The 24079-nt window shown below is 45.3% G+C and overlaps 3 long non-coding RNA genes across 5 annotated transcripts in view; 1 reads left to right on the top strand and 2 right to left on the bottom strand.

The window, feature by feature from the left end:
- Positions 1-1179: 1179 nt before the first annotated feature.
- On the top strand, positions 1180-3823 carry LOC128312500 (uncharacterized). The gene is made up of 3 exons (XR_008291876.1): positions 1180-1505; positions 1608-1684; positions 2651-3823. It is a non-coding gene; the product is annotated as an uncharacterized LOC128312500 (long non-coding RNA).
- On the bottom strand, positions 1180-11298 carry LOC128312499 (uncharacterized). Its single transcript, XR_008291875.1, has 3 exons — positions 6122-11298; positions 1528-1711; positions 1180-1434 (listed from the first exon to the last, which is right to left on the bottom strand). It is a non-coding gene; the product is annotated as an uncharacterized LOC128312499 (long non-coding RNA).
- The window catches only part of LOC106982192 (uncharacterized), a 38216-nt gene continuing 25435 nt past the window's right edge, over positions 11299-24079 (bottom strand). The window contains exons 3-4 of one of the 3 annotated variants that reach the window (XR_008291873.1): positions 19403-23432; positions 11299-19318 (exon numbers count right to left, since the gene is read on the bottom strand). This is a non-coding gene — a long non-coding RNA (uncharacterized LOC106982192). Of the gene's footprint in view, positions 23433-24079 lie in introns of all 3 variants that reach the window. The other 2 variants (XR_008291874.1, XR_008291872.1) reach the window with 2 other exon arrangements.

Raw genomic sequence — 24079 nt, 5'->3', positions numbered from 1 at the left:
TTGTGCTCTTGTCAACTTCTGGATTTTCACTCATATTTAGATCATTTAATTTGAAACTAAAAAAATAAGATGTCTGAGGAGGCAGAGCGCAGAGGTTTTTAGGGCAGTGAAATGACCCTGGATGTTACTATACTGGTGCATACGTGTCTCTATTCATTTGTCAAAACCAGTGGCGAGCACAATGCCAAGAGTGAACTTTAACGTAAACTATGGACTTTGGGTGATCATGATGTGTCAGTGTGGGTTCACCGATTGTGACAAAGGCACCACTCTGGTGCCAGACATTGATAGTGGAGGAGGCTGTGTCTGTGTGGGGGCAGGGGGCATGTGGAAATTCTGTACTTTCTACTCAGTGTGGCTGTGAACCTCAAACCGTCCTAAAATAAAAAAATAAAGTCTATTTTTCTAAAGTGGTCATAAGGTCTTGTGACACTCTGAGTGTTAGATTAATGTTTCGTAATAGTTCCACATTCATTACTGCCACTAAATTAGTTTCTCGACTCCCATATGGTTTCAAGGGTGACTTTGAAAAATCCGCCTTAAACTTTAATAAGCTCAACCAGTTGACAGTAAAATAACTTAGATGAAGCCTGTATTATTTTAGAAATGAGGGATTTTGAGGACTCCATCAAGTCCCTGGGATGTGAGTCAGCTATTAAATTAATTATGATCTTAAGGAAAAAGCACCCCTTTTACTACTCACTCACTGCCTTCCCTGCTGAGTGTATAAGATTAGCATTACTTGTGTCGTATAGCTGCCTCTCCTAGGCGTCCAGCGGAGCTTGGTAAATAATATCAGAACTGAGTCATTTATGGTTGAATGACACAGAATGAAAAATAAATGACTTTCAGGCAGTTCCTGTTGCCTAATATGGACCAAGAAGTAGACACTTTAACTAAAGGGCCCCACCTGTGACCCAAATGAACCTTTCCCTATAAGGATATTGATCTGATTTCCTGATCAAAAAAAAGGAATCCAGAAACACCGTAAGTGATCTGTCTGGGCCTGAAAGCAGGCTTATTTTCTCTTCCCAAAGGCCTTGGCAATATAAGCGTACCACATTGCTTTTATTTAATTCTTTAACGTTTATTTATTTATTTTGAGAGAGAGGGAGAGAGAATGAGTGGGGGAGGGGCGGGGGGGGAGAGAGAATGAGTGGGGGAGGGGCGGGGGGGAGAGAGAATGAGTGGGAGAAGGGCAGAGAAAGAGGGAGGGAGGGAGAGAGAGAATCCCAAGCAGGTTTTGTGCTGTTGGTGTGGAGTCCTACGTGGCACTCGATCGCACGAACCGTGAGACCATGACCTGAGCCGAAATCAAGAGTCGGACGCTGAGCCCACTGAGCCACCTAGGCGTCCCGCCACATTTCTTTCTTGACTAGTGGAGGGTGTTTTGTTTTTGTTTTGAAGAATTACAGGTAGAGCCACGATTTCATCCTAGTGGAAGGACATATCATCCATCAGTCCTCAGGCGGCTTGAGTTCCCTGCTCTAGGAAACGGAAACAAGGTAATGTGAAAAGAGAACTCACATTTCAAACTTGGAAAACCAGGGCTGGTATTTCCATAGGGTTTTGGTTTTCTGTTTTCAGGACCACTTTCCATTCTGCAGTGATTCGGAAGTTCAAAGCAGTGATGTCTGATACAACTTCCCTCCATGAGTCCCCAGCCTCCCACGTGATAGCAAAGGTAAGACTGGCATATAACATCTTCTTTCTTTAAAAGGAAACACAAGGGGCGCCTGGGTGGCTCGGTCGGTTAAGCGTCCGACTTCGGCTCGGGTCATGATCTCACGGTCCGTGGGTTCGAGCCCCGCGTCAGGCTGTGTGCTGACAGCTCAGAGCCTGGAGCCTGTTTCAGATTCTGTGTCTCCCTCTCTCTCTGCCCCTCCCCTGTTCATGCTCTGTCTCTCTCTGTCTCAAAAATAAATAAACGTTAAAAAAATTTAAAAAAAAAATAAAAGGAAACACAAGGCTAACATGACAGCTTTCAGACAACTGAATCGAACTTTAGGAAGCCATAAGGAAGGGGAGCCCTTCTCTCTAAGGAAGTGATTCGTAAACTGCGTGACTCATCAACTGCTTTCAAGTTGCAAAACTGATTATGAATCACCAAAGAAAAACTTCAAATCTCACCGAATTGGAGTTTTCTTTTCAGAATCAACAAATAGACCCTCTGCTGTGCATGAACATATTCTTATTCACCGACCTGAAATAACCTTATGGTGATGCTAATATAGGTCAACCTGTACAACACACTCCTTAGAAATTCTTGTTTGAAAACCTTGATTGGGCTCTGGATTTCTTCTGAATGAATCATAAGAGTCTGGATGATAGAAAGAATTATGTTTTAAAAAAATATATTAGAAACAGGCATTGGATAAAAATACAGAAATTTCTTTTGGTAGAAATCTGTGTGTTTCTGAGCCCTTCTTCAGAAGGTGGTTCTCTTGAAATAAGATTCTGGTTAAAAAGCAACCTGGAAAGGGAAGACGTGGCCTTGACAATCATGACCACCGGTCAAGAGGGGAAATGTTCAAAAGTGGAGTTCTACAGGTGGTTCTTTATATAAAAAAAACCATTCACAACAGGTGGAAATCTCTAGAGGTCAGAATCCATACTGTGCCATTTAAGAACCTACATTATGCTGTTTCAGAACTGCAAACTAATGGATTACCCAAGAAATGGTGAATAATGTCCACTCGAAGACTTTAATCATTAACTTCAGAGCAACCTTGGACACGTATGTCCAGGTTCAGGAGCAAGTGAGGAAGGACGGTAGCCAGAAAGATGACATCGTTTCCAGCTGACTGGAAGCTTCAAGATAGTGGAGGTAGATAAAAATAATATTTGAGTGTTGGGAATTTTTTCTCATGTTTATGTAAGGGCAGTTTTACTATCAGCATGTAGGAAATTGAAATATAAATAGACAATAAAAATTTATCTAGACCATGTAAACATCATGGGCTTTACAATTTGGCCTGAAAATCTCCTAAGATTTGCTTGCTGGATTTCCATGCGATAACCTTGTTGAACATTAAACCCCAAAATGAGGACGGGAGGCCAGTGGCAAGGGATTCTGAAACCAAACGGCCCTCAACTCCGAAGTCTGTTTGTCAAGAGAAGTTTTAATTCCCTTTATGCCAGAGTGTGGGCAATTTGTTTCCATAGATCCATAAAAAATCATATGTTTTTATGTGGTTAAAAGTATTTTAGGGGCACTTGGGTGACTCAGTCGGTTGAGCGCCCGACTTCGGCCCAGGTCATGATCTCACGGTCTGTGGGTTCGAGCCCCGCGTCGGGCTCTGTGCTGACAGCTCGGAGCCTGGAGCCTGCTTCCGATTCTGTGTCTCCCTCTCTCTCTGCCCCTCCCCTGCTCACACTCTGTCTCTGTCTCAAAAATAAATAAAAACATTTTAATAAAGTAAAATAAAATAAAAAAATAAAAGTATTTTAAAAATAGGGGCGCCTCGGTGACTCAGTCGGTCAAGCGTCCGACTCTCGATCTCAGCACAGGTCATGATCTCACGGTTCATGAATTCGAGCCCCGTGTCTGGCTCCTCGCTTAACAGTTTCGAGCCTGCTTAGGATTCTGTTTCTCCCTCTCTCTGCCCCTCCTCTCTCTCTCTCTCTCTCAGAATAAATAAACTTTAAAAAAAATCATTATTATTCAGGGGGAAAAATATTCCCAGGGTCATTACCAACCAAGGACACTGGTTTCAAAGACTGTATTTGTGAAGGCTGCATCGCATAGCAACAAAGGATTCTAAATTCTCTCCTGCAAATCCCTCTAATTACCTTAGAAACGATTCTATGTAAATAAATAAATATTACAGTAAAGAACAGAAACCGTCTCCTCTGTGCTGCAAACAACCTTCTAACCGTAGTAAATACTCAACAAACACGTGTTGAAATGAGTGTATACAGGAATTGTGAGGGATTTCAGTGTTTTCTTGCCTTTTGCCCTTCAGTTCATTGCCATGTGGAAAGCGGCCCTGGGGCTGGACCAGAGGACCAGCCGCCTGCCTCTCCTGATTTATAGCCTTTTCCTGTGAACCGCTTCTCTCAGAGCTAGAAGCAGAATGTCACGTTCATACTTGTTTTACTTCTTGCCTCTCACCAGGCACTTACATCAACTCGGATTTAAAAACCAAAATGTCCACCATGCTTTTTGATCTTTGGTGGAAGTGTCACGGGTGCAGCAAGCTCACTCCCTACACACACACACACACACACACACACACACACACACACCCCACCAGCCCCGTCTCCAGTGGATGCTATGGAGGAGGCCACCACATCTCAGTGAGAAATACAGAGCCCACTTGCTCTTGGAGAATGGATGTGTCTCCCTATGAGCCCTTGGTGGCTCTCATGAGAGTGGGGTAACCAAACTTTTGGGTTCCTTTAAAAAATTAAACCTCTGCCAGGATTTCAAAAGTGAAGTCAATGAAGTGACTTCATGTTTGAATGAAAGAGGCAGTTCATTGGGTGGAGTTAATGAGGGCAGAGGTGACTCATGGAGTCCTGAGTTGTGCATATAATTACAGCTCATTTAGAAATAAGCACGTATGTACATGACCTTTATTCTATTCTCCACCAAAGCTGCACAAACGTCCGCTTCCATGCTGACACAGACAACCAGTGGAGAGAAATTCAAACAGCAGGAGCCCGACATCTGATCACGTTCTAGGAGATTAGATGGCGCTGAGCAGATGAGGCGTTGAGAAACACCACGTGTGCATTAATCAGACACCTCGAGAGGTCAAGGTGCCTGTCTGACGGCAGGCTGGTCTCCATGACTCTGCTGGTTTGAGCTGATATTCGTTCACCAGACTGACACTGCGTCTCTGAACTTTCCTTCCAGCTTCGTGCACATTCAACCCTTTAGAGAAACCTTTGCCTCTTCCTTCCCTTCGATGATCCCCGATGCTTGGGTTCCTTGTCACGGTTCATGGTCCCCAAGTCGTGTTAGCCTTTTTCCCTTCGGATCTCATCCTCGCCCATCTCTCTGATTATTTTAGATCTCATCGATTCTCTCCCCTCTCCTCTAACTTGCACTGTTTTGATAGCCTCCTCATTGCTGGTTTCCTTCACCCTTCAGCTCCTCCTATACGTCACTGCCAGATTCGTGTCCCTAACATGCCCCTTGCAAATGTCACAGCTGAGCTCAGAGATCACCCCTTCACTGTCTGCAAGCTTCTCAGCCTGACTTTCAAATATAAACTCTGACCCAAATCTGCTTCACCAGGTTTTTCTCCCAGGGTTCCCTTGTTCCAGTCTAACCGAGGCCCCCTTCCATAACACACCCAGTGGGTTTCAGGCCCATGATACCGTCCTCCTCTAGTGTCCCCTATGCCCGTGAGGTGCTCCTGGCAGGCGCACGCCCTCTGGGAGGCCTCACCCAGCCACCACTTGGCTTCTTCGTTTCCTCTACTTGAAAGCACCACTGCCCTCCCTCCCACCTCCGACCCCCAGTCATCACGTCCTCCACAAAGCATTCCCGATCTCCGAGCCAGAAGGATTCTCCTCACTGCCACCTCTGTGGCACCCTCATGACTGCTCGTGACACATATCACCAACTGCCCGACTTTATAGTTATTTCCCTGTTAGATTAAATAAGCTTATTGGCAATAGGCACTGTGTCTTACTCATTCTTTTATGCCCTGCAGCACCCAACGCAGTATGTTGTCAAAAAATATCTGTTGAATGAATAAAGAAAGTATTTAAAGGGCCTGACCAGAGCTACAGACTTCTTGACCCTAATTGATAAAGGGCCTTTATTTAGTTCACTACTTCAGGCAACGTCATACTGATCATCCTGCGTCTTTAGGGAAGATCCTCCATGCTCTACCTCGTTCTTCATCAAAAGTGCTGCCACGTTATTTGATATTTCACAGTTTTGTTGGATACATTTGTGTGTAATAAGGAAAATAAACATCACATATCTCAATATACCCACAATTATCCACAGCCTATCTGTTAGAGGTCAACCCTGCCAGCCTTTTGAATACACCGCTCCAAAATACAAATTACCCAAATAGGACAACAACGGAGTATGAATAAGGTGGAGAGGTGATACACGGAGTGAGGGCCAGATCCCGGGTCTAGGAGGTGGTCACCTTACCACGCACTGTCTCTGTCCTGCATCCTGCCAAGTGTCCACCCCTTTCCAGCAGCATGGCAAAGTCCCTGCCCGAATACATCAAAAGGTCCTGAAATTAAATGTCCTTCTCCTCACCTCTCATCTTTTTCCAGTTTCACCCTAGTCGCTCCCCATCGCCCACAGCTTTTCCTGTACACGAACCTTTTTGAAGTGCTAAAACGCCACGTATTTCCGATAACAGTGACACTAATTGGCCACCGCTGCGGTTCTGTGTCATGTCCATTTCAAAGACTCAGAGATTATTAACATGTTAGTAATTGACAAAATAATTCCATAAAGCAATTAACAATTAGGCTCTCCACTGGGGAAACTAAAGCTCGGAAAGACTTATGTAACCAGCCCTAGGATGTTACAAGGTCAAAATCGGGACCCAAACTGGAAACAAGGCCTCCTGATTCGGTGTTGCACTTGGAAGGTCATGCTTCCTTATCGTCTCCCCGTGGTGTGCTCTAAAAGATACAAGAAACCAGTAGCAGGGCATTAAAAACAATGCTATCTTCTAAAAATAACATCGCATATTGAATCCCCAACTGCTCAGTTATCTGAACAAGAGTTCTATGTTCTTCTTCTTCCTCGTCTGGAGAGACCTGGCCTGCCTGTAAACATGGGAAACGGTCTTTCCCTTTTTCACAAGAGCTTCTGTGCCGCAGTCTCGGGTTCAGCAGAGCCTCTCAACCGTTCTTTCTGCTTTGGGTGCCAAGATGCAACTCAGGTCAGGTCCCTTCTCCCCTAAAACCTTCCAGGAGTTCTGCCATCCTGCAGAGTAAAAACCAAAGCCCTCACTGTGAGGCCTATCATGATGTGGCCCCTGTGCCTCTCTATCCTTGTCCCTAATGACTCCCTCGCCCTCATTCACTACATTCCAGCTATGCTCTTGTGTCCCTCAGGCACACTCCTGCCTCAGGGCCTTTGCACACGCTCTTCCCGTGCCTGGAATGTTCTTCCTCAGATGTCCATGTGACTCATATACTGTTGAGGCCTTTATGCAAATATCGTTTCCCCAGTGACGCCTTTCCCCGGCCACCTTATCTATAATTTCAACAGCTCTCGGTCTCTATCCCAGCATGTTTAAGAGCCGCCTTCGCCCAATTTTTTCCCGGTAGCATTTGACATTATCCAACACATTTTACTCATTTGTTTGTTGTCACTACCCAGTACGGCAGCCCAGTGAACACGGTCGGGACAGAAACATACACCTTTGTGTGGGGGAATGCTATGTGCAGTTGTGACTAATACTGTCATAACCTCTGCTTGCTCGATGGCTCTTTATACTACTGCTAAGCATGATTACAAAGTCACTTGTGGTTTGAATTACTTTAAAACTCAGAATACTATTAATTTCCGGTGAATAATTCCAAGAAACATGGTACTTGGGGAAGAATTAAGATGTTTTCAGAACAGCACAAAAGGCTGCCTGCTGTGGATCTAGGGGAAAAGACCATCCTGCTGAAATCATTTTCCTGTTTAGTAAACCACAACAGGCAGTTCAGTGGATATTTTGAGATTTACTGTACTCTGATTCATGCAAAATGAGATTCCACATGACAATTTGTTTCTTTAAAGTGTTTTGGAAGGAAGTCATTCCATTCCAGTTCATGTTTTTATTAAAAAATAAAACATAAAAAAGCATTTATCATTTCCAAGTCTAGAAGTTACTGAATTTATACCAAAAAGTTTCTTCCAGGTTGCTAAGATTTCAAAAAGAGAGCGAGAGAGACATTTTAAATGGACCCACCTAGACAATTAAATTAGCATTCACTGAGCGCCTTCCATGGTGTGTGCTGGGCCAAATTATTGAGCCACCCTTTTGCCTCACTTCGTGCACGCTAAGGGGTGACGGGGCCTGTGGCCTTTTGCAGATGCCTCCTCCCCGCCGTGCCATCGGAGGCCTGAGCGGTGGCTGGCGGCTCGGTCAGCACCGGGCCCGGCTCCCACCTCGGTGCCAGCGGCGGCCGCCACAGGCGAGAGCCGGCACCGCGTGCGCCGGAAATGCCGGCACGTAATACTCCGGAAATGGCCGCACTGCATGCACCGGAAATGCCGGCCCCACGTGCTCCGGAAATGCTTCCTTCCTGATGCCATCCCCCTTTGGCGGCACAGTTCCGGGCTCGTGTTAGCCTCCGTTGTGTTCCCGTCTTCCCCTCTCCGGCCGATTCCTCTCCACCACCCTGAGCCCCCGCGACAGCTGCAAAAACCAGGACGCAGCTTCTCAACAAGGACTACTTGTTTGGAGGAGCACCGCATTGCTCACACGACTTGGAGCACACAACTGAGATGATGATTGGGGTTCTTCTTGGGAAATCCTGTCTCTGGTGGCGTCCGAATGTACCTTGAATGCCCTAAAACATCCATAAACAGCCCTCTGTCTTCCTCGTGCCTGTATTCCCAAAGATCTAACGCAGGAATTGCGTATAACCAATGTTCAAGAAATAGTTACTGAGGGGCACCTGGGTGGCTCAGCAGGTTCAGCGTCTCCCACTCTATTTCAGTGCAGATCATGATCTCAGGGTCTAGGACTGAGCCGCGCACTGGGCTCCTTGTTGAGCATGGAGACTGCTTGGGATTCTCTCTCTCCCTCTCTCTTTCTGCCCCTCCTCCCCCACGCCTCTCTCTCAAATAGAATAGTCACTGACTTAGGTTTTTGTTGTATGAATTTTTCAGTATTAAATGTCTTAAAGTACATTTATCTGTCTCTACAGAGAGAATCTAATCGTGTTTTTTTAACACTGAGCTTTCTGAAAGGAAAGCACCATGTATGTGTGCACAAGGCAAAACATATAAAGCTGAATTACTTAAAATAATTTAAAAGATGTGTAGCACGGCACTGTAACACCAGAAGAATCTGAAGCCTCGGATGAAAATAAGCTAACTCCACATCAACAGAAAATCTACACTGTTCATCCTGCATACACTGGTATGTTTACACAGCAGAATGCTAACACAATAAAAGGAATGAGCTAGAGAGACACACAACATGGATGTATTTCAAAGGCAGGCTAGAGTGGAAGAAGCTTCATGCAGAAGAGTACACATTGTATAATTCACTTTTAGGAAGCCTAGAACAGGCCAAACCAAACGATGGTAGAAAAAACTTAGAATACCGGTTGTCTCAGAGCCGGAGCAGGAAACTTATGAGGTTATGGGAATGCTCTACGTTTTGTTAGGGGTTTGCATTACACAAGTATATGCATTTGTCAAAACGTATTCGACAGTACACTTAAGATTCTTGAGTTTTATTGCGTGTGAATTTTACCTTGAGAGAAATAAAAGTGAAAAAAAAATAGACAAAAATTGAAACCTAGTTAATGACGGGCATGCCAAAGTGTTTAGGGTAAAAATGTACTGAGAGCTGCAACTTTCTGTGAAATGCATCAAAAATAAGGTGGATTCATGGAAGAAAGAAAGGGAAACATAGAGGTGCTCATGAAGCTGCTAACATGTGCAAAAGAAATATAAGAAGGATAAGCCAGAAACAAATGAGATTAGTCACCTGCAAAGAGTGAGAATGTGGTGGAAAGAATAGGGAAAGGGCAACACTTCTCTGGGTGAACATTCCTTTATTACTCCTACTTTAGAATCATGGCAGTGTTGGGGCACCTAGGTGGCTCAGTGGGTTAAGCATCCAACTTCGGCTCAGGTCATGATCTCACATTTCGTGGGTTTGAGCCCCATGTCGGGCTCTGTGCTGACAGCTCAGAGCCTGGAGCCTGCTTTGGATGCTGTGTCTCCCTCTCTCTGCCCCTCTGCCAATCTCTCTCTGTCACTCACTCTCAAATATAAATAAACATTAAAAATTTTAATAAAATATTTAAAAAATAATCACAGCAGTGTTTGACATATTGCCCACATATACACCAAGAAAGTAAGTATACATTTTTTAAATCAATCAAGATATGGAGGGAATCCAAAATAGAATACAAGCAGTAACAAATGAACCTAACTGTATTATTACAAACCAGTAACTCAACCACCCTGAAGAGGATGGGGAAGAAAAGAACTAATCTAAGCAACTTTGGGGCACAAACTATAATGCTAAGGACAAAAAGAATCATGTACTAATATTGGACTCTAATTAGTAAATGCGTCCCTCCAAGGAGGTATGGATTAGGAACTCTGAAACTACTTTATGTGTGTACAAGGATTGGACAAATAAGTAAATATACTATGGATAAGACAGCCAGGTTTTCCCCTGCAGAGCTAGAAGCTGGCAATTAAGAAAAGGGGAAGTCCTGAATAAAACCGTGGTGTTCAGTTGGACTCAAGGGCATCTGCATGAGCTCATGATTTAATATTTAGAGGAATATGTATATGTAAATATATATGTGCACATATCTACTCACACACACAGATGGGTAAATACAGAAATATAGATGTTACATATCAATAACACACATACACTTTCTAGCTCCATCCACTGGGAAGACAATGGTACTCCCACAGCAGTAAGCACACTTAATGCCCAGATCTTGGTTTCTAAACACCAATCTCTCATAAAAGAACCCAGAGCTCCTTAGAGAAAATAGGGAAAATACAAAATAAGTCTGCAACATCTTGTGTTGCCAGAAAGTAAAGAAGTGCTCAGGAAATGCCAGGGCAGGTCAAAAGGGTGCAGGAGCTGATCTGAAGGGAGTTTCCAATGATCCAACAGACAGAGCAACAAAATAAATTGTGATAATACTGGATTGGAACCCAAAGAATGAAAGAAAGATCCCTGACTCCGTCTTGACATAAATAAATAATTGAACAGATAAATAAATGGGGAAGAGGGGTCACCTCTTCCTTAAGGTAGAACCCTAGCTAATCAATGTAGAAAGAATGGGGGTCAGGGGAAAGCACCATTAGAGAGCCACAGAAACAACTGCTCCAGGCAAAACCCCCCAATGCCTGCTAAAATTAGTAGGCAAGATTTAAGGAGAAGCCAGATATTTGAAAGGTCTCAAAGGATCTCCTCCAAAACACTTATTTTTTAGAAACTGAAAAATAATAAATTTACAGTGGAAAAGCCCGGCAGACAACTCCTTAACCAATTGATAAAAGATACATCAGTAGCAATTTTACGGGGTGATATGATGCCCACCCCCCACCATGTGATGAACAGAGAGGGGCATAATCTCATTTCTGTGGTATTCTTGTAAAAAAATGCAGTCTTGGTGTAATCATGAGAAAACTTCAGACAAACCCAAATTGAAGGACATTCAAAAAATAAATGGCTAGTATACATCAAAAGGGTCAAGAGTATGTGAAACAGAGGAGCTGTCATAGGCCGGAGACAAAGAACATACTACAACTACGTGCAGGGCGGGAGCCTGGATCACATCCTCCACCAGGAAAAGAACCTTAGTGGGAAATTTGATGAAATTCAAGTAAGATGTGTAGATTCATTAATAGTGTTGCAGCATCGTTTCCCAAGTTTTTATTTAAAGTCCAGCTGGAAAAAAAAAATCTTTTTAATAAAAAATAGAAACTCACTGTTAGAAAGGTTCTTAAAAATAAGGTTATATTACTGGCAGTGTTGTGTCAGATCATTCTAATGTTGACTTGATCATTGTGTGATGGTTCTGTAAGATGCTAACATCGGGGGAAGCTGATGAAAGGTATTTGGGAACCCTATGCACTATTCTTGCAACTTTTCTGTAAATCTAAAATTACTTCAAAACAAAAGGCTAACATGATAAGATGGGCTGATGGGTGGATAGATGGTTATATAATAAATAAAAATACTAACTGTGGACTCTGGGCGACAGGTAGAGGGGTGCTCGCTGCACAGTTCTTTCAACATGTCTGTAGAGTTGAAGCTTTTAAAAATAAAATGTTGGAAACATCCCTTTTTTAAATTAAGCTTTTTAATTTTAATTCCAGCACAGATAACATACAGTGTGATATCAGTTTGGGGGGTACAATATAGCGATTCAACAATCCTGTACATTACCTACTGCTCATCACGGTAAGTGTCCTTTTCATCCCCATCACCTATTTCCACCATCCTTCACCCCCCCCCCCATGAGAAAACACCCAATGTTTGATAAACTCAACTTGACTTTGATTCTGGTGGTAACTTATTTATTCCTAATTGAACGTCAAGAGCTTTGTGACGAGTGACACCGGCAGGGTGGGATAAAATGACTCTGGCTGACCAGGATGTGCCAGGAAAGAGAGCCTCATTCTGGAGGTAGAAGGCAGAATGAGCTTATCTGAACAACAAAGGATGGAGTAAACAATAGCAAGAGAAGAACACTCCAGGGGCACCTGGTGGCTCAGCTGGTTTAACGTCTGACTTAGGCTCAGGTCACGATCTCAACGGTTCATGGGTTCGAGGCCCGCATCAGGCTCTGTGCTGACAGCTCAGGGCCTGGAGCTTGCTTCGGATGCTGTGTCTCCCTCTCTCTCTCTCTGCCCTTCTCCCACTCACACTCTTTCTCCCTCTCTCTCAAAAATAAATAAACATTTAAAAAAATTAAAAATAAAAAAGAGAGAGGAACACTCAAAACCTCAAAAGTGAAAATGTAATCCTTATGAGAGGAATGCTATGTTTTTAGATTCACAGCGTCCTCTGCTTCTTGAAGTCCCTGAGTACAGACAGGGCCTGTTGGGAAGCTCCCGCTCTGGCTCCCTGACAAGGCCTATCTCTGCGAGCGCAGATCGACCTTATGAAGCCACTGATAGGAGAGGGCGGAAGTAATGGACCCAGCCGAGACAGGGGCTGGTGTAGGTTGGTACAGTTGCCTTCTTTAATATTCTCTTATTGCTAAATAAACTGACTGGGTGAATCAGCCCCACACTAAAATGATGTAATGAGCCATAAATCTGTACTGCCAACCTTTGGTGTTGTGTTATGAATGTACACTCTTGTAGCTCACGTATTTATCACCGAACGCGGGAAACGGTGGAGTTGTAATGAAATACGCACATGTTCCTTGGAGACTGAGAGTCAGGAGATGATGAGGGGAAAAACATGATCTTCAGGCTCTAAAAGATTCACAGATCAGGAAATGTCCTATGAGATAATTCAGAAAGCTTCTGGTTCCCAGTGTAGAACAGGAAACGCCAAAGGTTCGATTCAGCCCTAGGAGGATAGACATTTAGGGAAAATTCCAAAACCTAGTTCTCCTGGGAACTCAGAAAGGAATCGGCCCAGAAGGGGGAGATTCTGTCGGCTGCTGAACTTCCCTGATTCTACCAGTGAACCATGATCACCTGAAACCTTGTAATACAGAAATCAGTTTCAGAGCTGCTATGGAACTGAAAGCCACTTTCCCAGCAGTACGTGGTCTCCTTTGAAGGCGTGGGGTATAAAGCCTGGGTATGTCAGTCTAGAACTGAGAGACCATACGGGTAGAGGAGGAAATTGGGTCCATAATCGTGACCCTTCAGGGTACCCATTGAGCCCTAGGAAGTTAATAATCCTAAATAATAATACGTTTTAAAAATAAAAGCTAATATTCATTAAGCACTTCAGTGTGCCAGGCCCTGTGCTCAGCAATTAGACGTATGAACTCACTTAATAAGAATCATTTCTTCCCAGAGTGCTCACCAGACCTCAGCAGGACGCAGAGCTGACCTACCGTTTACTGGAAACTTCGAGAGATAGAGTGATGGCTGCTGAGCGCCTACAGCAGTTAAGCCTCCTCCACAGCTTTTTTTTTTCTTGTACACACTGAAGGTTTGCCAAGGGTTGAATCGAAAATTATCCCAGCTGCATTTATTTCAAGATTGCCAAGCAGAGCTATTCCTCCAGCCGGTACCGCACTGCTCATTTCTAATTCAACATGGCGCGTTCCTACCATGCTCAGAGGTTACACATTTTTCTCGCAGAGAGAAAAGCCATTTTGTGACAAAGCCGTACCCCTGCAGCATGAGTCGTCACAAACACGTAGATTCACTCGGAGATTCTGCAGTTGGATCTGATGTGTTGAAAGAGTCCAAGTTTCCCACAACTGTATCAGAAAGGGGGAGGGATGAACATGAATCCCTCAGATCATTTTTTTAAAGGTCAACTAAAAACCCGATCTCTTTTTCTGAGCTAGGACATTAAATAGGCACATTCGACTTGAGAGATCTGACATATGATTTCTCACTGCATCTTTCTTACTAAACTTAAAATCAGTGTTGATTTTTTTTTAAGTTTATTTATTTATTTAGAGAAAGAGAACAAGCAGGGGAGGGGCAGAGAGAGAGGGAGGGAGAGAGAGAGAATCCCAAGCAGGCTCTGAGCTGTCAGTGCAGAGCCCGAAGCGGGGCTTGAACTCACAAACCATGAGATCATGACCTGAGTCGAAGTCAAAGATTCGGACACTTAACCAACTGAACCACGCAGGTGCCCCAAAATCAGTGTTGAGTTTTAAAGACTGATTGGCCTCACTGGTGTCCCTATGGGAGGACTTAATTGTTAGCATGAAATGCAAGTTAACATGTCATTTGAAATTCAGACTTGTGTGGGTGCCTTGTCTGTAAGACAATGATCCGGTTCTCCTGAGTAACAACTCGAGTGTCTGAGATTTGTGCTTTTCCTTATTGTACGACACCCACCACCCAATGTTGGGCAAACCACCTCATGGATTCGGGGGAAAAGGAGATTTTTGAACACAGCTCGAGACAGCTGTTGGACATTTGCACATTTAAAGCTCCCTGCCTGTTTCTAATCATAAAACTGAAACATGGGCTCCAAGAGGTACTGTGAGGGTCACACAGTGTTTGTGCACGTACACAAATGGTAAATGTGTCCCTTCCATGAACTGTCTTAGAGTTTCTTGCTGTTCATCCTCCAGAGCCTGATGCTAGCCTATTATTTGGGGGCGGGGGGTCACAGCGTCACCCCAAAGCAGACACAAGCCCCCCTTCATGAACCAAGTCTTCATGTCTCGGTTTGCCTCCTTTCTACCTGTAACCACACCTGTATATTCACCAGCCCCATCTTCGCGATTTAGAGAACAGTGTTTCCGATTCTAGTAGCCGTGTGTCCCCTCCGGGTTTGTATGTCTTCGAGCTCGCTCTCTCCACTACTCTTTCCCGTTGCCTACAAATGAGCTTCGGTATTCAGCACCTGAAGGAGAACTTTACTTTTCGCAGGACCTCCTAAAGCACTCGTTAAGAAAGAAGGTAGCGTTCTCTCTCCTACCTTCTGGTGCTATTTCAGCTCCTGCATGATTCCTGAAACCCTCTGCTCCTCTCCATCTTCTTTGCCAGGATGCTCGTCCAAGGTTGTACCATTATTCCTCCCCTGGATTCTTCTATTTGGTTTTGAAATGCAAAACCGTGCGCAACCATCCACAGGTTAGCAGTTTCCTGAATGTTCTTAGACGCAGATCTTTATGCTCATTTAAAAGACCCAGCATGGACTCCTGTCGCTGGGCTTCCCTCGCTCTCTGTACACTTCATTCTTGCTTCCCTCATTGCCTAGGATGTTCTGCTCTCTGCCCCCGTTCTCTTCACTGTTTCACTCCTATTCACCCTTCAGGTCTGAGCTCAAAGCTCACTTCTTCAGGGGTCGTTCTTTGACCCCAGATTAGGTCATGCTTCAGTGCCGGGCACCACATTTCTTCCCAGTTTGTGATGACATGCTTACTCTGTGACATTATTTGATTAATGCCCATCTCTCCCACGAGACCCTAAGATCCGTGAGAGCAAAGCCTATGTTACCTTGCTCACATTTATGTCTGCAGTGAATGGCCAAGTTCCAGCCCTTCTCAGGAACTCAGTAAATATTCACTCTTGTCAAATGTTAACCTTCCAGAAAGAGAAAGCTGGACTTAACTTCCCGGCTCCCTGAGTCCCATCCTCCACTTATCACAGTGTGCCTCCATTTACACCGCTCTCCTGAAAGTCACCAATGACTTCCTAATGGTCAATCGAACACATTCTTTTAGCCCTACCCGACCTTAAGATACCATTTAACCTTGTTGCCCTGCGCCCACGCATTCCATTGCCTTCCGCATCCGCCTGACTTCCCAGATAGATTTCTGCCTTCCCAATCTCTTTGGCCTTTTTCCATGGCTCTTCTCTGAGAACTCCTTAAATGTTGATTTCCCCTCAGAGTTCTGACCTTCTTGCTCTCCTCTTCCCATTCTACATCAGCGATTTCTTAACCTTTGGATACCTCTAAGAACCTGACCAAAGTTACAAACACACTCCATCCCAACATACCAAGTGGAAACTCAAAGAAAATATTGCTTATAACTTCCGGTGGCTATAGAGCCCTGACCTTCAATCACCAGAGCCACTCTGGATCCCAGTTAAGGACCCCATTCCAAGGGTGCGTGGGTGGCTCAGTCGGTTAAGCGTCCGACTTTGGCTCAGGTCATGATCTCGCGGTTCGGGGTTTGTGAGTTCGAGCCCCACGTCAGGCTCTGTGCTGACAGCTCGGAGCCTGGAGTCTGCTTCGGATTCTGTGTCTCCCTCTCTCTGCTCCTCCCCCATTCACACTCTGTCTCTCTCTCTCTCAAAAGTAAAACTTTAAAAAAAAAGAACTCCATTCCACCTGCTCTCCCCAGGCACTGTCCCCCATTTCTAACTACCACTTCCACTGTTCAATCTCTTTCCAGCCCTGACTTCTCTCACACTTGAGCCCTGATTTCAAATGGCAATTTCTGTCTCTTCTTCGATGGCCCGCAATACTGCCAGCGCAGAAACACTCATTTCCCCAAACCTGCTGTTTTTTTCCTGCTTTGCCCCAAGCTAGGTAGCTTTCTAGTTTTCAAGAATTCCTTTTCTTCATCCATGGCATCTCTATAAAGTCATCCAGGGTCCCAGGAAAAACAGAAAAGAAGAAAAAAAGAAACTTTAATGTTCTCAATCCAATTTTCAAATGGTGTTTCAAAATGCGTTCCACCTCTTTCCTGAAAACAAACCAATTCCAGAACAAACTGATTAACAAATAAAACATCCGCATGTAAAGAAGGGAAATATGACATCACGTTGACAGGTCCCGCCCACCCCTGAAGACTACAATAAATGCACTAAGGTACAAATGAAAAGTGTGTCCTCAGCATGAGATAGGGAGAGAAAGACTATTACTTTGGTGTCCATCCACCCACAGCACCTCCGAGGGGCCCTGCTGTTGTATCTGGCTACCCTACCGTCCCAGTTATTCTCCAGAACAACGTCTTGCCAGGCCTCCTCCTTGACCCCATATTTCATACACTAACCCTCTGCTCTGCCGTAGTTACTCTTTCGACCTGGCATGTGTCTCTGCTCTGTTTTGACTTTGCAAGTTCTTCCTCAAGGCCCAGAACAAATGACTCATATACAGGCAGAGTATGTCACTGGCCAACCTCCCCTCTCTATCTAAAGCTGGGCCCAAGCTCTGCCTTTTCCACAAAGCCTTCTCCCATTCAATTATGTCAGCAAATGTTTACCTGGCACGTGTTATGTGTAAAATGTCGTGTCCCGTGCAGGGGCCGGAATGTACTAGAATAGGGAGATCAGAAGATGAAAATAGCATGGCGTGTGACTCCAGAACAACTTTTGCAAAACAACACTAATACCCAGTAAAACACAAGGCTGCAAGACACAAGCACTGGGGCACAGACTGACCTGCCCCGCAAAAAAAATCTCTCCTTTCTCTGAAACTGCATCTGATTTGCCTTCCTTTGGGAATCTTTGATTCTCACATGTTAATCTGTAGCCACAACTGGTTTGGAGGCTTTCTGAGGCCAGGTGCTGTGCTCTTCCTTTCTCTAGTGAAGCCTCGAGAATGGTCCTCTGGGCAGAGGAGAGGTATGGCAGAGAGTCAAAGAAACGCAGCAAGATGCCATCCCGTTTTAAGAAACTATTTCTTATAGGGGCGCCTGGGTGGCGCAGTCAGTTAAGCGTCCGACTTTGGCCCAGGTCACGTTCTCACAGTTTGTGAGTTCCAGCCCCCCGTCAGGATCTGCGCTGACACCTCGGAGCGTGGTGCCTCTTCCGGATTCTGTGTCTCCTTCTCTCTCTGCCCCTCCCCGCCTGCCCTCTGTCTCTCTCTCAAAAATAAACATTAAAAAAAAGGAAACAAGTTCTTATAAAGGTGGTTCACCTCATACTGATCGTAATAGTAACAAATAATAACCAAGCCTGAAACTAAGCATAACCTTTGTTCATCAAGAAAGTAATCACGCATGCAGAAAAGCACATGAAGGGCCGTTGTAAATGATGACCGGCCTTCTAGCATCCTAAATCGAAATTACGCTTCCAGGTGACCGCTGAGATCTTTTAGTAAGAACCGAGAAATACAATTGGGGAAAAATGGACCCAAGGGTCTATGTATCTAAAGCCCACCTTTGGCGCACCTGGGTGGCTCAGTTGGTTAAGCGTCCGACTTCGGCTCAGGCCATGATGTCACCATCCGTGGGTTCAAGCCCCGCATCGGGCTCTGTGCTGACAGCTCGGAGTCTGGAGCCTGCTTTGGACTCTGTGTCTCCCTCTCTCTCTGTCCCTCCCTCACTTGTTCGCGCGTGCGCGCTCTCTCTCTCTCTCAAAAACAAACAAACAAACAAACATAAATAAATAAAGCCTGCCTTTACCACAGCCCATAAAGGTAAGAGCAACAGTTAAGACAGTTAATAGCCAAGCAAGCAGGGGTCCAGCAAGGCAGCTGCTGCGCTGTGTCCGGGCCAGGGTCTGGGGCCAGCTGTTACAGTAGGTGGTTTGCTCGCGCCTGTGAGTCACACACGAGGGAAGCTGCAGTCCTTGACCAGTACTGTAGGCGCTTAGATCCGGTATTTGCTTTTAGACCGTGGGAGCAAAGACTAATAAGGAAAATACACCAGAACAGCTGGGAAATCAGCTCCCTTCTGACTGCACAAAAATCGCGACTGCCAAGGCATTTTCTGTCCTTGAGACAGGGAGGTCTTCGAAGGATATGTGGTTTTTTGGTTTTTTTTTTTTTTTTTTTTGTCCTTCAAATTCATTTCTCTTGCCCTTCCTCCATGCAGCCTCACCGATCACTTTACACTCCGTGCTTGAAACGATACTAAGCTTCAACTGTTTTGTAACACGAAGGATGGCCAAGAAGAAAAAAATCAAATCAAATCAATGTATTTCTCGTATCCTTTCAAACACTGCGTATTTCATGGCTTTGAGACTCCAGATACAGGTGATGTCCACGTTTGCTTGTGTGGTGGCCCAATTTTACTTTGTCTTACCAAGACAATTTCATACCTTCATACAGTCTTGTTGTCTATACAACTGAAATGGGAATTCAGACTTCATCAAACACTGCTGGCCTGAGAGAGAATTCTATAGCCGAAGAGAATGCAAATTAATACTCACCCCTTCTCCTGGCTTCAAAAGCGTGTGAACAGCTTCATCAGAAAATCATCGGTTCTCTTGAAAGACCACTTGGATTCCAGCAAAAATCCTGAATAATCCGAGAAAACCAGCTGTTGGAAGAATGCATCCATTCTAGGAACTATGCTTTATCATTCGGTGGTTAGAATTAAAAGTAATTTTTGGACCAGGCAAAAATTTTTTAAGTTAACTCAGTGATAAATCCATTTTTCTGGATACAAATATCTAGCAACATATCTGACTTTATTAACATTAATTTTCACGGCATACACAGTCTTCCAGTTTCGAAAACTCTTCCTCTGAAATGGCTCTTTCTACTCGGTGTTAGTTATCAACAACACAAATTGGGGCATCTTCTGTAAAAAATACTATTCCTGGGGGGTGGGGCACCAGGATGGCTCAGTTGGGTAAGCATCTGACTCTTGATCTCGGCTCAGGTCACGATCTCATGGTTCATGGGATCGAGCCCTGCGTTGGGCTCTGTGCTGACGGCATGGAACCTGCTTGGGATTCTCTCTCTCTCCCTCTCTCTCTATGCCCCTCCTCAGCTTCTGTGTACTTTCTCTCTCTCAAAATAAATAAACTTTTAAAAATGTTTTTAAAAAAAGAATGCTATTCTTGGGGGGAGTATATAAAACTTATCTAGCCGAGGAAAAGGATACAGACCAGTTCTGCATAGACATAGTCATGACTATACTCTTGATTATCTGTATCTTGTCAGATGTCATCCACTAGTAGCTTTTCAGCATCAACCCGGCCCTTGGCCTGTAAGTATGGCCCCCAGCAGTTCAGGCAAAAAGTTAAAGTTGCAGAAGGGAAAATGCAAAACTAGTAACAGCCCACTTATCTAAAAATCACATATGGCAACCTCAGCTCATTGGAACTCGCCGGGAAGGCAAGGAGAAGAGAAAGGAAAAGAAAAAGGTATTTCAACAGTCAGAACAGAAATGGAAAGCAAGTGTGCTAAAAATATCATCTGTGTGTATGTGTGTGTGGGGGGGGGGGCGGACACAAGGAAAAAAAGCGGGAAGGATAGAATGAGCGAACACCATGGCAAAAACTCCAACTCACCCAAGGGACCTCACATACCTGTCACGGTGACAGTGAGGAGAGCTACCAGCACATAGGAGGCCCTCAGCGTGCCCAGCGGGCAGCTGCTTATTCTAAGTGGTGACCCAAGACCTCAGTCATTGGATAAATTGTACTTAGCATCATTTTACTCAGGTATGGAAATAGAGTAAGTTACCTGTTTTTTTCCCCAACAGGCTTACTATAAAAATAAGTTTCTTAGGGGTGCCTGGGTGGCTCAGTTGGTTAAGCATCCAGGTCTTGATTTCGGCTCAGGTCACGATGACAGCTCGGAGCCTGCTGGGGATTCTTTCTTTCTCCCTCTCTCTCTGCCCCTCCCCTGCTCACACCTTCTCTCCCAAAATAAATAAACTTTTAAAAAAAGCAAATAAATACCTTATACAGTGAAGCAAACATCAGCGGTGCACAATTCTACTGGTTCTAAAACAGGATCCGGGTTGACGTCTACTCTAAGAAACATGGAATCCTAGTGCACCCGCACAGGAAATGGCCAGGCATAGAATTTTACAGAAAAGGGCAATCTTGCGTTTCCATTTCGGGGGTGGGGGGGTGGGGGGGGAATGTATGGTATTTCATTATTTCCACATATAGATTAAAGAAAATTGCCATCTTAGATGCATTACTTTAGGACGCAAAAACATGCCGGTAACTAATAGGCATCTTAAGTATGTGGAAGCTGAGCTCCTCATCTGTCCCCCGAAACCTGCTCTACCGGCCACCTGCCCGTCCCCTTAACGGCAGCTCCATCCTTCTGGTCACCCAGGCCAAAGCCCCTGGGTGCCATCCTTGCCACCCGCTTTCCCCACATCCCACATCCAGCCCAGCAGCAAATCCTCTTGGCCCTTCCTTCAAAACAGATCTAGAAGTGAACTGTTTCTCACCACCCCCACTACTAGCTGCTGGGTCAAGTCACTGACATCCTTCCGCCTGGATTTTCGAAAAGCTTCCTTAACTAGCGTCCTGGCTTTCTGCCTTATCTCCCTTGAGTCAGTAATCTATACATAGGTCAGAGGGATCCTTTTAAAACGTAAGTCAGTTGGATTTCCCCTGCCTCCTCTGCTCAGACCCCCGGCTGAGTAAAGTTCAAAGTCCTCACTCCTTCCTCCTTCTCCTGGCCCATGGTTCTCCAGCCTCCTGCCCGCCCTTCGAGCTGTTCCTTGAAACCACCTGCTTTGCAGGCTTCCCTTCTGCCTGAAATGTCCTTCCAGCTCAATCTATAGCTGTGTTGTTCAGTGCTGTATGCCCCGCCCTCAGAACAGTGCCGGGCAGAGTAGAGGATTAACAACTGAATTAATGAGCACCACAGTGGAAGAGTAAATGATATAGCTTTGGCTAGGTGGCACTATCCTTTCTTTAAAAAAAAAAAAAATGTTTTATTTATTTTTGAGAGAACACGAGAGGGGAGGGGCAGAGAGGGGGGACAGAGGATTTGACAGGAAGCAGGCTCAGCACTGACAGCAGCAAGCCCGATGCGAAGCTCGAACTCACAAACCGTGAAATCATGATCTGAGCCGAAGTCAGACGCTCAACTGACTGCACCACCCGGGCACCCTGGAACTACCCTTTCTATTAAAATGAACCCATTACAGGCACACTCCTACCTGAGGCACGCCATCTACGCGAGGCACACAGCACTCGGCAGGTCCTGGAGGTGCAGAGGTGAACAGCAGAAGCTTGCTCCTGCCTTCATGGAGTTTACAGACAGCTCTACGGAACGAGGCAGGCCAGAGGAAGAGTCAGGATCACATCACAAGGATGCTCAGTCTGGTCTAGGGGGTCAGGAAAGGCCCACCACCAAGAAGTGCCATTAAAACTGAGACCCGAACGATAGTACAGTTGGCCAGGCAAAGACAGAAGAGAATATTCCATGCAGAAGGAAGAGCAGAACTAGGTCTGGGGTGGAGAGAACTGAGTCCAGCTGGTTGGAAGAACTGAAAGTGACAGAGAGAGTGCGACAGACAGAGAGAGAGACAGACAGACTGACAGAGAAGAGAAGGAGCCTGAGAAAGAGCCCTGGCCAGCCGGGGGCGCCTCCCGAAGGGCTCTCGGTCAGTAGGAGTACGATCAGATGTGCATTCGGGGAACGTCTGCTCTGTGCTGTGAAAAGTGGGCTGGAGGCAAGAAGGGGAAGTACGTTAGGAGGCCAGAGATGACAGCGGCTTGTGCGAGGCTAGTGGTAGCGGGAGGTGAGCACTAGGCAAGAAGTATGGGCTTCTACAAAGTCATTAGCCTTATTCAGGTACTCGGCTTCCCTCCAACCTCCAGGATTCCAAGCCATCCGACAACCCGAACAAACAGGAAGTCTGGAGTTACAGATGAGCCAAGAGAAAAAGGACAAGGCTCTTCTTACAATTTTACCCATCATTTGAGAAATGCTGCAAAGTATCTTAATGTTGTCATTTTTCAGGAAAACGAAAACCAAACGCTTTACAGCATTTGCTTATGGCGCCGTGAACAAAAACCCAAACCGCGTCTTAACGTGGCTGAAGAAGATAAGGCATTTGAAGGTGTTTTTTGCTCCATTTTTCAAGTGAGGCTACTGAAGCACAGAGAGGTTGTCACTCTCCGAAGCTGAGAAGCGATAGCACGCTTCCCGATAGCACAGGGATGTCTTGGTGATAATATAGCTAAGCAGTGAGACTACTAGGACTTAAGACTGGCCTTCTGGACCCCAAACCTGGTTTCAATCTGCTGACTTTCCCACACAGCGTAAGTGCCCAGCAGAATCCTTTGACGTGTCATGCTGTCTGACCGAATGCCTCATCCGGGTCTTCGCTCGTGAGAAATACTTCCACTTGTCTACTTACTGTCCCTATGGACACAGCGCCAGGATCTGTGGGCATCGTGATGGATGAGAGAAGGCCCTGACTTCGACGGGCTTATGGTCTTATAGACGGACACTGGTACCGCTACCTGCGAAATGCTCGGGGACAAAAAGTATACAGTGTTAGGGGCCCATGTCAGGGGCACAACCTGGACTTGGGGAGGGGTAGAGCCGGGGAAAATTCCTTGAGGCATTGTCATTTAAGTTACCCATGGAATGGGGCACCTGGCTGGCTCAGTCAGAAGAGCAAGCGAGTCTTGATCTCGGGGTCATGAGTTCGAGCCCCACATTGGGTGTAGAGATTACTTAAATAGGTAAATATGAAATTGCCCAAGGAAGACTCTTCCCAATGACTGCTGCGACCTCGCTCCAGAATGAATTCCCAACACGGACGCCCTGTCCTGCCTGTCTCATGTTTTCCTTCCGGAATAATGATGGCACCGTGCTCTCAGAAAGAGCCTGAGCATTTACAGAGAGACTTGGCGTGCAGTGTCTCATCGGATTCCCACAACCATCCTAGGGAAGCAGGCCACCCCATTTTACAAGCGAAGGAGGTGGGGACTCAAGACATTAGATGCAATTGTACAATTTCACACAACCCATCAGTAGGAAGCTAAGCCTAGAACCCACGTGTTAGACTCTGGTCCGTTGTTCTCTCCACCAAATCACAAAATTTTCACTTAGTTGACATTCCATACTCCTTACTCTTTCCTTCCTGACCGGTTTCTTCTCCCAGAGAAGCTTCC

Source organism: Acinonyx jubatus, chromosome C1, assembly GCF_027475565.1.
Source record: "Acinonyx jubatus isolate Ajub_Pintada_27869175 chromosome C1, VMU_Ajub_asm_v1.0, whole genome shotgun sequence".
Taxonomy (NCBI): Eukaryota; Metazoa; Chordata; class Mammalia; order Carnivora; family Felidae; genus Acinonyx; species Acinonyx jubatus.
This window is presented reverse-complemented; position numbering and strand designations above follow the sequence as displayed.